The sequence below is a fragment of the Canis lupus genome, chromosome 27 (assembly GCF_003254725.2).
Source record: "Canis lupus dingo isolate Sandy chromosome 27, ASM325472v2, whole genome shotgun sequence".
Lineage (NCBI taxonomy): Eukaryota > Metazoa > Chordata > Mammalia > Carnivora > Canidae > Canis > Canis lupus.
In genome coordinates, this window is record NC_064269.1 from 36005779 (window position 1) to 36015764 (window position 9986).

Consider the following 9986-nt stretch of genomic DNA (forward strand, 5'->3'; position numbering starts at 1 on the left):
ATACTCAATATAGTCCTGACAAGAGTAAGAAGTACTGGGATCCCTGGGTGGCACAGCGGTTTGGCGCCTGCCTTTGGCCCAGGGTGGCCCAAAGGCGCCTGCCTTTGGCCCGGGTCCTGGAGACCCGGGATCGAATCCCACGTCAGGCTCCCGGTGCATGGAGCCTCTGTGTGACTATCATAAAATAAATAAAAATTAAAAAAAAAAAGAATAAGAAATGTTCCTACATAATCATGATATTATGACACTTTTAAAAATGTCAATATTTTCCAACATTATTAAAGAGTTTATATTCATATTTTCACAATTGTTCTTAAAACACTTTTTATATTTTTCCCTCAATCATTAGATTATGAAAATAGCTGGAATTGATCATAAAGATAGGTCTGATTTCTTTTTTATTCTGATATTTTTATATTATCACATTTAAACTAATATGTACCAATAAACACATGAAAAGATGCTCAATATCATTAATCATCAGGGAAATGCAAATCCAAATCCCAGCGAGATGCCACCTTACACATGTCAGAAGAGGTAGTATCAAAGAGATGAGAAATAACAAGTGTTGGTGAGAATGTGGAGAAAAGAAACTGTCATGCATCATTGGTGGGAATGTCAATTGGTGCAGCCACTGTAGAAAAAATATTGAGTTTTCTCAAAAAATTAAAAATAAAATACCATATGATCCAATATTTCCACTAGGCTATTTATCCCAAGAAAATGAAAACACTAATTTGAAAAGATATATGATATGCACCCCTATATTTATTCCAGAATTATTTTCAATAGCCAAGTTAAACAAAAGCAACTTGTATCTATGGATAGATAAATGGATAAAGAAGAGGGGGTATATATACGTACAATGAAATATTACTCAGCTATAAAAAATCATGAGATCTTGCCATTTGTGACAACATGGATAGACCATGCTAAAAGCATTATGTATTATGCTAAAAAGGGTAAGTCAGACAGAAAGACAAATATTTTTTTAAGATTTATTTATTTATTTATTTATTTATTTATTTATTTATTTATTCATGATAGACAAAGAGAGATAGAAGCAGAGACACAGGAGGAGGGAGAAGCAAGCAGGCTCCCTGCCAGGAGCCCGACTTGGGACTCGATCCTGGGACTCCAGGACCGCGCCCTGGGCCAAAGGCAGGCGCCAAACCACTGAGCCACCCAGGGATCCCCAGAAAGACAAATATTATATGATTTCGCTTATATATGGGATCTAGAAAACAAACAAACATGCAAGCAAACGAGAACAGAAACAGAATTATACAGAGAACAAACTAGTGGTTGCCAGAGGGGATGGAGGAAATAGGTAAAAGGGATTAAGAGATACAAACTTCCAGTTATAAAATAAATAAGCCACAAAGATGAGAAGTACAACATAGGGAATATAGTCAATAATATTATAATAATGATTATTGTGGGTTGCCTGGATGGCTCATTCTGTTAAGCATCTGACTCTTGATTTCTACTCAGGTCATGATCCCAGGGTTGTGAGATCAAGCCCTGTGACAGGCTCCATGCTTGGTGTGGAACCTGCTTAAGATTTTCTCTCTCCTTCTCTCTCTGCTTCCCCCACTAAATAATAATAATAATAATAATAATAATAGTAATAGTAATAGTAATAATAATAATATTGCAATAATGTATTGTGACAAGTGGTAACTATACTTATTTTGATGAGCATAGTGTAATGCATAGAATTGTCAAATCACTATGTTGTACACCTGAAACTAATATACTGTTGTATGTCAACAATACTTAAATTAAAAATTGTAAACTAATAAAAATAAACTAATGTGTAAAACCAGAATTTCAATGTATTGATCCCCGGTGAGAAATACAATAATGAGGTTCAGCAACTCATAACCATTTGCCAAATTTAATTGATAAGCTTGGAATTTAAACAAAGAAGTTAATCAATTTGAATTTTTAGATAAGCTGCCATCTGCAAAGCAGTGCCAACTACCATCAGGATGAGACTGCTTGACCCCAAGACCAGGAATCTTTCTTGCTTCAGGACTGTGCACATGTGGATCTTCCTTCTTAATAATTTGAATGTGCCCACTTTGCTCTGTCACTATTTTAGTTTAGTTTTATTAAAAAACAAAACTCGAGCAGCCTGGGTGGCTCAGCGGTTTAGCGCCGCCTTCAGCCCAGAGCATGATCCTGGAGACCCAGAATCGAGTCCCGCAGCGGGTTCCCTGCATGGAGCCTGCTTCTCCCTCTGCCTGTGTCTCTGCCTCTCCCTATCTCTCTCTGTGTGTATCTCATGAATAAATAAAATCTTAAAAAAAAAAAAAAAAAAAAAACCTCAACTGAATACATCTTAAATATCTTATTGGCTATATTAAATGATCCATGAATTGGTCAGCATCCCATCTAACAGATAGGAGCTCTGAAGAGCTGTACAAAATGAAAGACTAAAAAAAAAAAAAAAAAAAAAAAATTTACTTTTTTTATTTTAGAGAGAGGTAGCAGAAGTTAGAAGGGCAGAAGAAGAGTGAAAATCTGACGCCGGCTCTGTAATGACCTGGGAGCCTGACAAGAGACTGGATCTCAGAACCCTGATCATGACCTGGGTCGAAACCAAGATTCACCCAAGCACCACCCAAGCACCCTCAAAACAAAAGACTTTTATAGGCAGAAGAGAATGGGACAAAAAAAGTTACTAGCCAAGGTGGATTGTTTGTGGCAGGATCACTTTCCTTTAGGATATGTGTATGAACCAGACTAAATCTATCTTGGACCAATCTGCCATGAAGATGCTCTGTGACTCAAAGCCTTCTTGAGCCCGCCCCCTTTTTTCTCTTTTTGTTTACCCACACTCTAAAGTACACCCTTGGGGCATAACATCCTTGATCTGCTTTGGAGATGCATTATTCTCAAGCCTTTTCTGACACGATGGCTTCCCAGCACGTACTCCCTAGCCCTTAGGGCTATAGAAACAGGTTTTAGGGAGGTGGGATTGCGGAGATATTCTCATCACCTGGTTGCCCAAGAACTTTTTTCTTCCTGGAGATTCACCACAGATCTTTCATTTAGTGGCTGCTAGTTAGGCACGTTTCTTTCATGGCAGGCTTTCTGAGCAAATTTCCCAAAAGAAATCAGCAGAAAGAACATGGCCTTTGTAACCTCATCTTTTAAACTCTGAAGTGCTATCTGGCTCATTCTATTCCTCAAGGCAGTCACAATTTCCTGCCCAGGGTCAGAGGAAGAGGACCATAGTACCCTCCTTAGATGGAAGTGTTAACAAATTTATGGACGTGTTTTTGAGCACCAATGTTACTTAAACCCATTCTTAATTAGTCTTTAATAATGTCCTTGAGAAAGGGAGAGAGAGACAGAGAAACCGAGAGATCTTACTGATGCCAGAATAAATATAATAAAGCCATATTTCATTATGTCAGTTCTCTCTTATTATCATTCAGTGGTCCATAGTTATCATTCAGATTCTCCACAGTCTTTGGAAAAAGCTGAAATTCCTTAGAAAAATCAAGCATTTATGATCTGGCTGCTGTTTATCTTTCTGGCCTCACATTTGCCTATTTCCTATTTTGCACTCTATGTTCCAGGCATATGAAGTTACTTAATTATTTCTTTCCTATACTGCCCTTGTTTCCAGACATTGGATATTCTCAAAGTTTCTTCCTATTTTGGGATCCCTGGGTTGCGCAGCGGTTTAGTGCCTGCCTTTGGCCCAGGGCGCGGTCCTGGGGACCCAGGATCGAATCCCACCTCGGGCTCCCGGTGCATGGAGCCTGCTTCTCCCTCTGCCTGTGTCTCTGCCTCTCTCTCTCTCTCTCTCTCTCTCTCTGTGTGTGACTATCATAAATAAAAAAAATAAATAAAAATTCAAAAAAAAGTTTCTTCCTATTTTTTTTTCTGTTTAATTCCTATAAATTATTCAAGGTTTAGCTCAGGCATCATCTTCTCCAGGAAATATTTTTCATCTTACTTGCCTGGATTCTGTACCTCTTCAATGCACTTCCAAAGGACTGTGCTCTTATTTATGTCTTAGTACTTACAATGATGTATATTACCTAATACAATGTCCATTACTTTTCATTGCTTTTGGGGGGCATATGCAGTATTTCGGGGAACTCCTCCTCCCACCTTGATATCACATGATTCCTCTAGAGGGGCCTACTAACCTATGCAGCCTTGACTATTTAAAAGTCCTGTGACTGACACAAAACCAATCAGCATCTTTTCTTAAAATTTCTCACATATGAACTAAGGGAGGTGTTGAAAAAAACAAAATTCAAGTGAGTAAATTTGAACATCTAATTGGCTCTATTTGATGATTTATCAATCAGGCAGTATCCCATCCCATTTTAGCAGATAGAAAGGAGCTCCAAGGAGCTGTACCAGATAGAAGGTTTTTCTAGGCAGAAGGAGACAGAAAAAGAAAGTTTCTTGCAAAGAGGGGATGTTTAGGCAAGGTCACCTTTCTTTGGGAGAAGTGGTGGGTCTATCTGGCAGATTACCCCACTGGTGTTGACCAGCTAGTTCTAGACTAACTGGTTAAAGATCATATTTCTGCAAGAGGCTGAAACTGCAGTTAGGTTAGGATATTAAGACTCTGGTAATGTGAGCTTAGTACAAGTGACTCCATTTGGAACTTCTCTCTCTCTCTCTTCTTAAGATTTATTTATTTATTCATTAGAGACATACAGGAAGAGGCAGAGACATAAGCAGAAGGAGAAGCAGGCTCCTTGCAGGGAGCCCGATGTGGAACTTGATCCCGGGACTCTGGGACCACACCATGAGCCAAAGGTAGATGCTCAACCACTGAGCCACCCAGGTGACCCTGAACTTGTCTCTCTCTCTCTTTCTCTCTCTCTCTCTCTTTTTAACAAAGTATGCTTCATCTTTGGTGATGAAGTTGGATAATATAAGATCAGAGGTTTACAGTAGCCATCATTTTAGTTTCATGTAGTCCAAATGCACCAGTCAGTGATAAGACAAAGAAAGTGGCATTCAGAGAAACAAGATATATAAGTAGGAATATAGAGAGATAGAAACACAGAAGAAATCCTAATGTTGTTTAATCCTTAGCTTCAGGAGTCTTTCCCAGTAGACTCTGTGCTATTTGATGCATTATTACTGTTGCCAGGTGAACTAGGGAGATCCCAGGCCCTGGAGCCATGACCCCATCCAGCCCAAGATGTTACAGAAGGTTCTTGGTCATGTCACAAGAAAGAATTCAAGGACAGACACAGCACTGTGAACACACTGTGAACACACAGTAATAAAATTTATTAGAGTAAAAGTACACTCTTGAGACATGAGAATAGGTAAGTTCAAGAGAGAGAGAGAGAAAACTGTGCATCCCAGTGTTTGGGATTTCTATCTTTTATCGGCAGTTGTTAATAATGGAGTGGAATACTCATTACCTGGGGCAAGGATTTCTTAGAAGAAGGGTTTTGTACCTTTTCTTTCCTATTTGGTTGAGGGTTTCCTGTCACCTGCTGTCTTGGACCGGTCTAGTTTGATCTGGCTTCTTGTGGAGTGCTTCCAGGATAGGCCTCTGAGTTTCCCCAATTGCTGGCCATGGTTTTCACTATGCTGGCTTCCAGAGGTCCTGTTAGAACTGAACCAACAGGCTCGGTGCCTCCTCTAACATTACTACTGTTTATATCCTAAGTGCTAAGGACAAAAAATGTAGAGTATGTCATAGTCAAAAGAACAAAGGGTAGATTTTTAAATTTAAGATGGTGAATTAAAAATGATACATTTGCTTTTGCTGTCTTTTGAAACTCTTCTAAAATGACAGTGTCAGGGATTGAATTGTATCCCCCCCAAAGATGTTAAATTTCTAACCCCCAGGGTCCATGAATGCAACTTTGGGAATAGGATCTTTGTAGATGACGACCAAATTAAGATGAGGTCATTAGGGAAGGCCTTAATTCAATATGACTGGTCCTTCTTAAAGAAAAAAAATTGAATATAGGGACAGACATGCATAAAGGAAAAAGTATATGAAATCACAGGAATAATGCCATCTGCAAGCAAAAATGCAGGAGGCTACCAGAAGGTAGGAGAGAGGCATGAAATAGTTTTTCTCACAGCCTTCTAAAGGAATCAACTGTACTGATACCCTAATTCTAGATGTCTGGCCTCCAGAACTGAGAGACAACACATTTCTGTTGTTTAAACCATCCAGTTTGTGGTTTTTAGTAATGGAAGTCTGTGATTTTGTGATTTATAATAATAAATAATATATTGTCTTTTAATTAGTTCCCATCAGAGCTCTTAAAAACCCTTGGAATTTATTAAGTGATGAAAGCAATAAAGGTGTATTCTGTTGTGTTAGTGACTTATGGAATGCACCCAGGCCACCTAATAGGGATTGGTCACAAGAGGCACCAACCAATGGATTAAAAAATTGAAACGTTCAGTCCCCTCCTACCCACTACTTCCAAGGAGAGGAAAGGGGCTAGCTGGAAACTGAGTTAGTCACCAATGACCAATGACTTAACCAGCCATGTTTATGTAATGAAAACTCCATAAAAACCCTAAAGCATGAGGTGCTCAGAGCCTCTGCATTGCTGGAGCTCATGGAGATGCTGGATGAGTGGCATGCTTGGAAAGGGCATGGAAGCTCTGCACCTCTTCCCACACACCTTGACCTATGCATCAGCCCCAGAAGTAAAATGTTTCTCTGGTTTGTAGGACCCACAGGAGTGAATTAATCACCCAAGGAAGAGGTCTTCAGAACCTGTGAACTCTAGAAGCTCAGGTGACAATTTGGATTTGCAAGTGACATCTGAAGTGAGAGGTGAAGGGAACAGTCTTGTAGGACTGAGCCCTTAACGTGTGGAATCTGACAGCATCTCCAAGTAGAATAAAACTGCTTGAAACTTGGGAACAGGGATCCCTGTGTGGCGCAGCGGTTTGGCGCCTGCCTTTGGCCCAGGGCACGATCCTGGAGACCGGGGATGGAATCCCACGTCGGGCTCCTGGTGCATGGAGCCTGCTTCTCCCTCTGCCTATGTCTCTGCCTCTCTCTCTCTGTGACTATCATAAATAATAAATTAAAAAAAAAATTTAAAAAAAAAGAAACTTGGGAACATCTTTAGAGACTCCATTTTGAGAAAAGTTCCATTCTTCTTTCTAAAACAAATGGCTGATGAACTACTGAATTAGGCAAAAAGATTCTTGAACTGAGCCAGAAACAATTCTTTTGCAAGCTATTGTTCTTAAAAGTCAACAGGACGAGAGGTGTCTTGATCATAAGACTTTATTGCAGACTTTCGGAAGAGAGGATAGCTAGCTAATGCATACCAGGAATAGTTTCATTTAATGCCAAGAAAATAGTCGGTCAATGTGTAACCAAAAACAGCTCAGCCTGTTAGTACCAATTGATATTTTCTTTTTCTTCTTTTTATCCAGATCATATAATTGCCCCCTTTCCTCTTTCTCTTAAAAACCCCTTGCTTTTATAACTGGACCAACGTAAGTTTGCTCTTTGGTGAGTGGGATACACCAGGTAGAGTTGTCCCATAAAGTAAACTGTATTTGCAGCAAATAAGATCACAAGGAATAATTTCCAAAGACTGTGACTCTCTCACAAGGGTGAAGGGATCCCTTTTATTTAAGGTTCAAATGAATATTTAGATAGAGAAGCCTTTTACCATCTGTAGAGGCAGGCATTAGGTCATGCATGCGCCTTAAGAAAACATGCCTATACATATGTTGTATGTTATATAAATGAGGCTGAGGCTTCTCCTTGTGTGGAGATGTTATTTTTTTTTTCATTTTTTATTTTATTATTTTTTTTAGTATCACAATGAGGTAAAGGTAATTGTCGGTCATTCCAGGGGTTACTTCACCCTCCATCTGTGCACAAGTCAGGGGTTTAGCTCAAAAGGTCTGAGAGATCTGGACTGTGGGAGGTCTTGTCAGGGCAGGAAACATCACCTGAGGGATGGTTTCAGGTTTCACTTGCCTGAGTTAAGAAATAAACTGGAAAGAGCTTAAGGAAAAATATAAGACAAAGGTGAGTGAGTACAAGCAGGTGGGTAGTGAAAGCATGGTCTTGGGATCTAGCTGGTAACAATTTCACCCCGTAGGTGGGACACTATTTGGGTTTCTACCTTAGTCTGTGCTCCTCAAATTGCAATCCCGAGGCTCCAGTTTTGGCTATCTTTTTTTTTTTTTTCCTATCTTCTCAGATGACTATAGTGTCAGAATTGAGTTGAATTTCAGGACACCGAGTTGGTGTCAAAGAAATATTTGGTATGGGTTAAAAACCCACACGTGGGGATTGGATTCAGAATCCTACAGCCTGTAGGATTTTACAGACTGTAAAAAAGGAAATCAAAAACTCACAAAGTCCAAAAAAAGAAGAGATGATAGAAAACTGTTTTAGAGTCTAAAAAGAGTGACAAATGACAAATTGCTGACAGAACAGACTTGAAAAAGGAAATCCTAAACTGAGAGTAGGGAATATTCATTAAAATAGCCCATTATTGGGACCCCTGGGTGGTGCAGCGGTTTGGCTCCTGCCTTGGCCCAGGGCGCAATCCTGGAGACCTGGGATCGAATCCCACGTCGGGCTCTCGATGCATGGAGCCTGCTTCTCCCTCTGCCTATGTCTCTGCCTCTCTCTCTCTCTGTATGACTATCATAAATAAATAAAAATTTTAAAAAATAGCCCATTATTCATTAAAGAACAGAGAGAGAAAGTCTCAGGTATTCCCCCCCCCCCCACCTCTCTTGCCCCATACAACCATGTGATTGTCTCTCTTCATTGCCTGATTTAAACCTTGTACAGGGTAAACAAAGTCTATGAACTGTGGCAGATGGGAAAAGCAGACTTAATCCAAGATGGCACACTGAAGAGGAGGAGACTGAGAATATACACACATGAATCCCCCACCTTCTTCCTAGTCTGTGCCCAGAATTTCGTCAGCCTAGCTGGGTTTGCATACATACAGAATTTCAAATGAGCTTTGTAGTGCCCTGTTCGTAAATATGAGCAGACCGTAAGGAGTCAGGATTTGAAGGAATGATCTGGTATGAAGCAAACAGTGAACAACAGTCTCAAGAGAATAAAAAAAGACTACGTAGCGAGAATACAGCCTCAAAAATATTATCATTAATATCCTCGAAGAAACAAGAGAAAATATTGCATTCTTGAAACAAAAACAGCTAAAGAATATTCAGATTATATATGGGGCGGGGTGGAGAATGAGGAAGGCAAAATTTAATAAAAGTATTAGAAGACAGTTGAAAATTTTTGAAAAGTAAAATAACACAAAAAGGTGATGAAGGAGCCCAGGGTATGTAAATTAGAGGTCGAACTTTCAAATACTAGGAGTCTCATAGAACACAGCAAATGTGGGAAGGGGGTCAGATTTTATTTAAATCTAGTTATGCCCTTAAAATCCTAAGGACAGAGTGCCTGGGTGGCTCAATCAATTAAACTTTTGCCTTTGGCTCAGGTCATAATTCCAGGATGCTGAGATCCAGTCCCACGTCTCTCCCCTGGCCCAGCTCCCTACTCAGCCTGAAGCCTGCTTCTTCCTCTACCTCTGCCTCTCCCCCTGCTTATGCTCTTCCTCTCTCTCATTCTTTAAAAAAAAAAAAAAAAAGAAATCTTTAAAATTCTAAGGGAAATTGTTTTCTTCCTAGAATTTTATGCCAAACTATTATTTAATTATGAGGGTAGCACAAGACAAAACTTAGATGTGGAAGCTCTCCAAAAACGTGTGTCTTATGTATCTGTTTTCAGAAAGCATTCCCAAAATGAGAAACTAAACCAAGAAAGGAAAGACATGGGATGTAGAAAACTGAATTTGCCATGAGAGATAATCTACAAGATAGTAAAAGTTAATATGTATTAATGTATAACATGTTTTATATATAGTATGTACATGTGTATTAAGTCCCATAACTCTCATAATATAATATGATGTATATATATGCAGTCATTTTTCATCCTTTTATAAGTGAAGAAA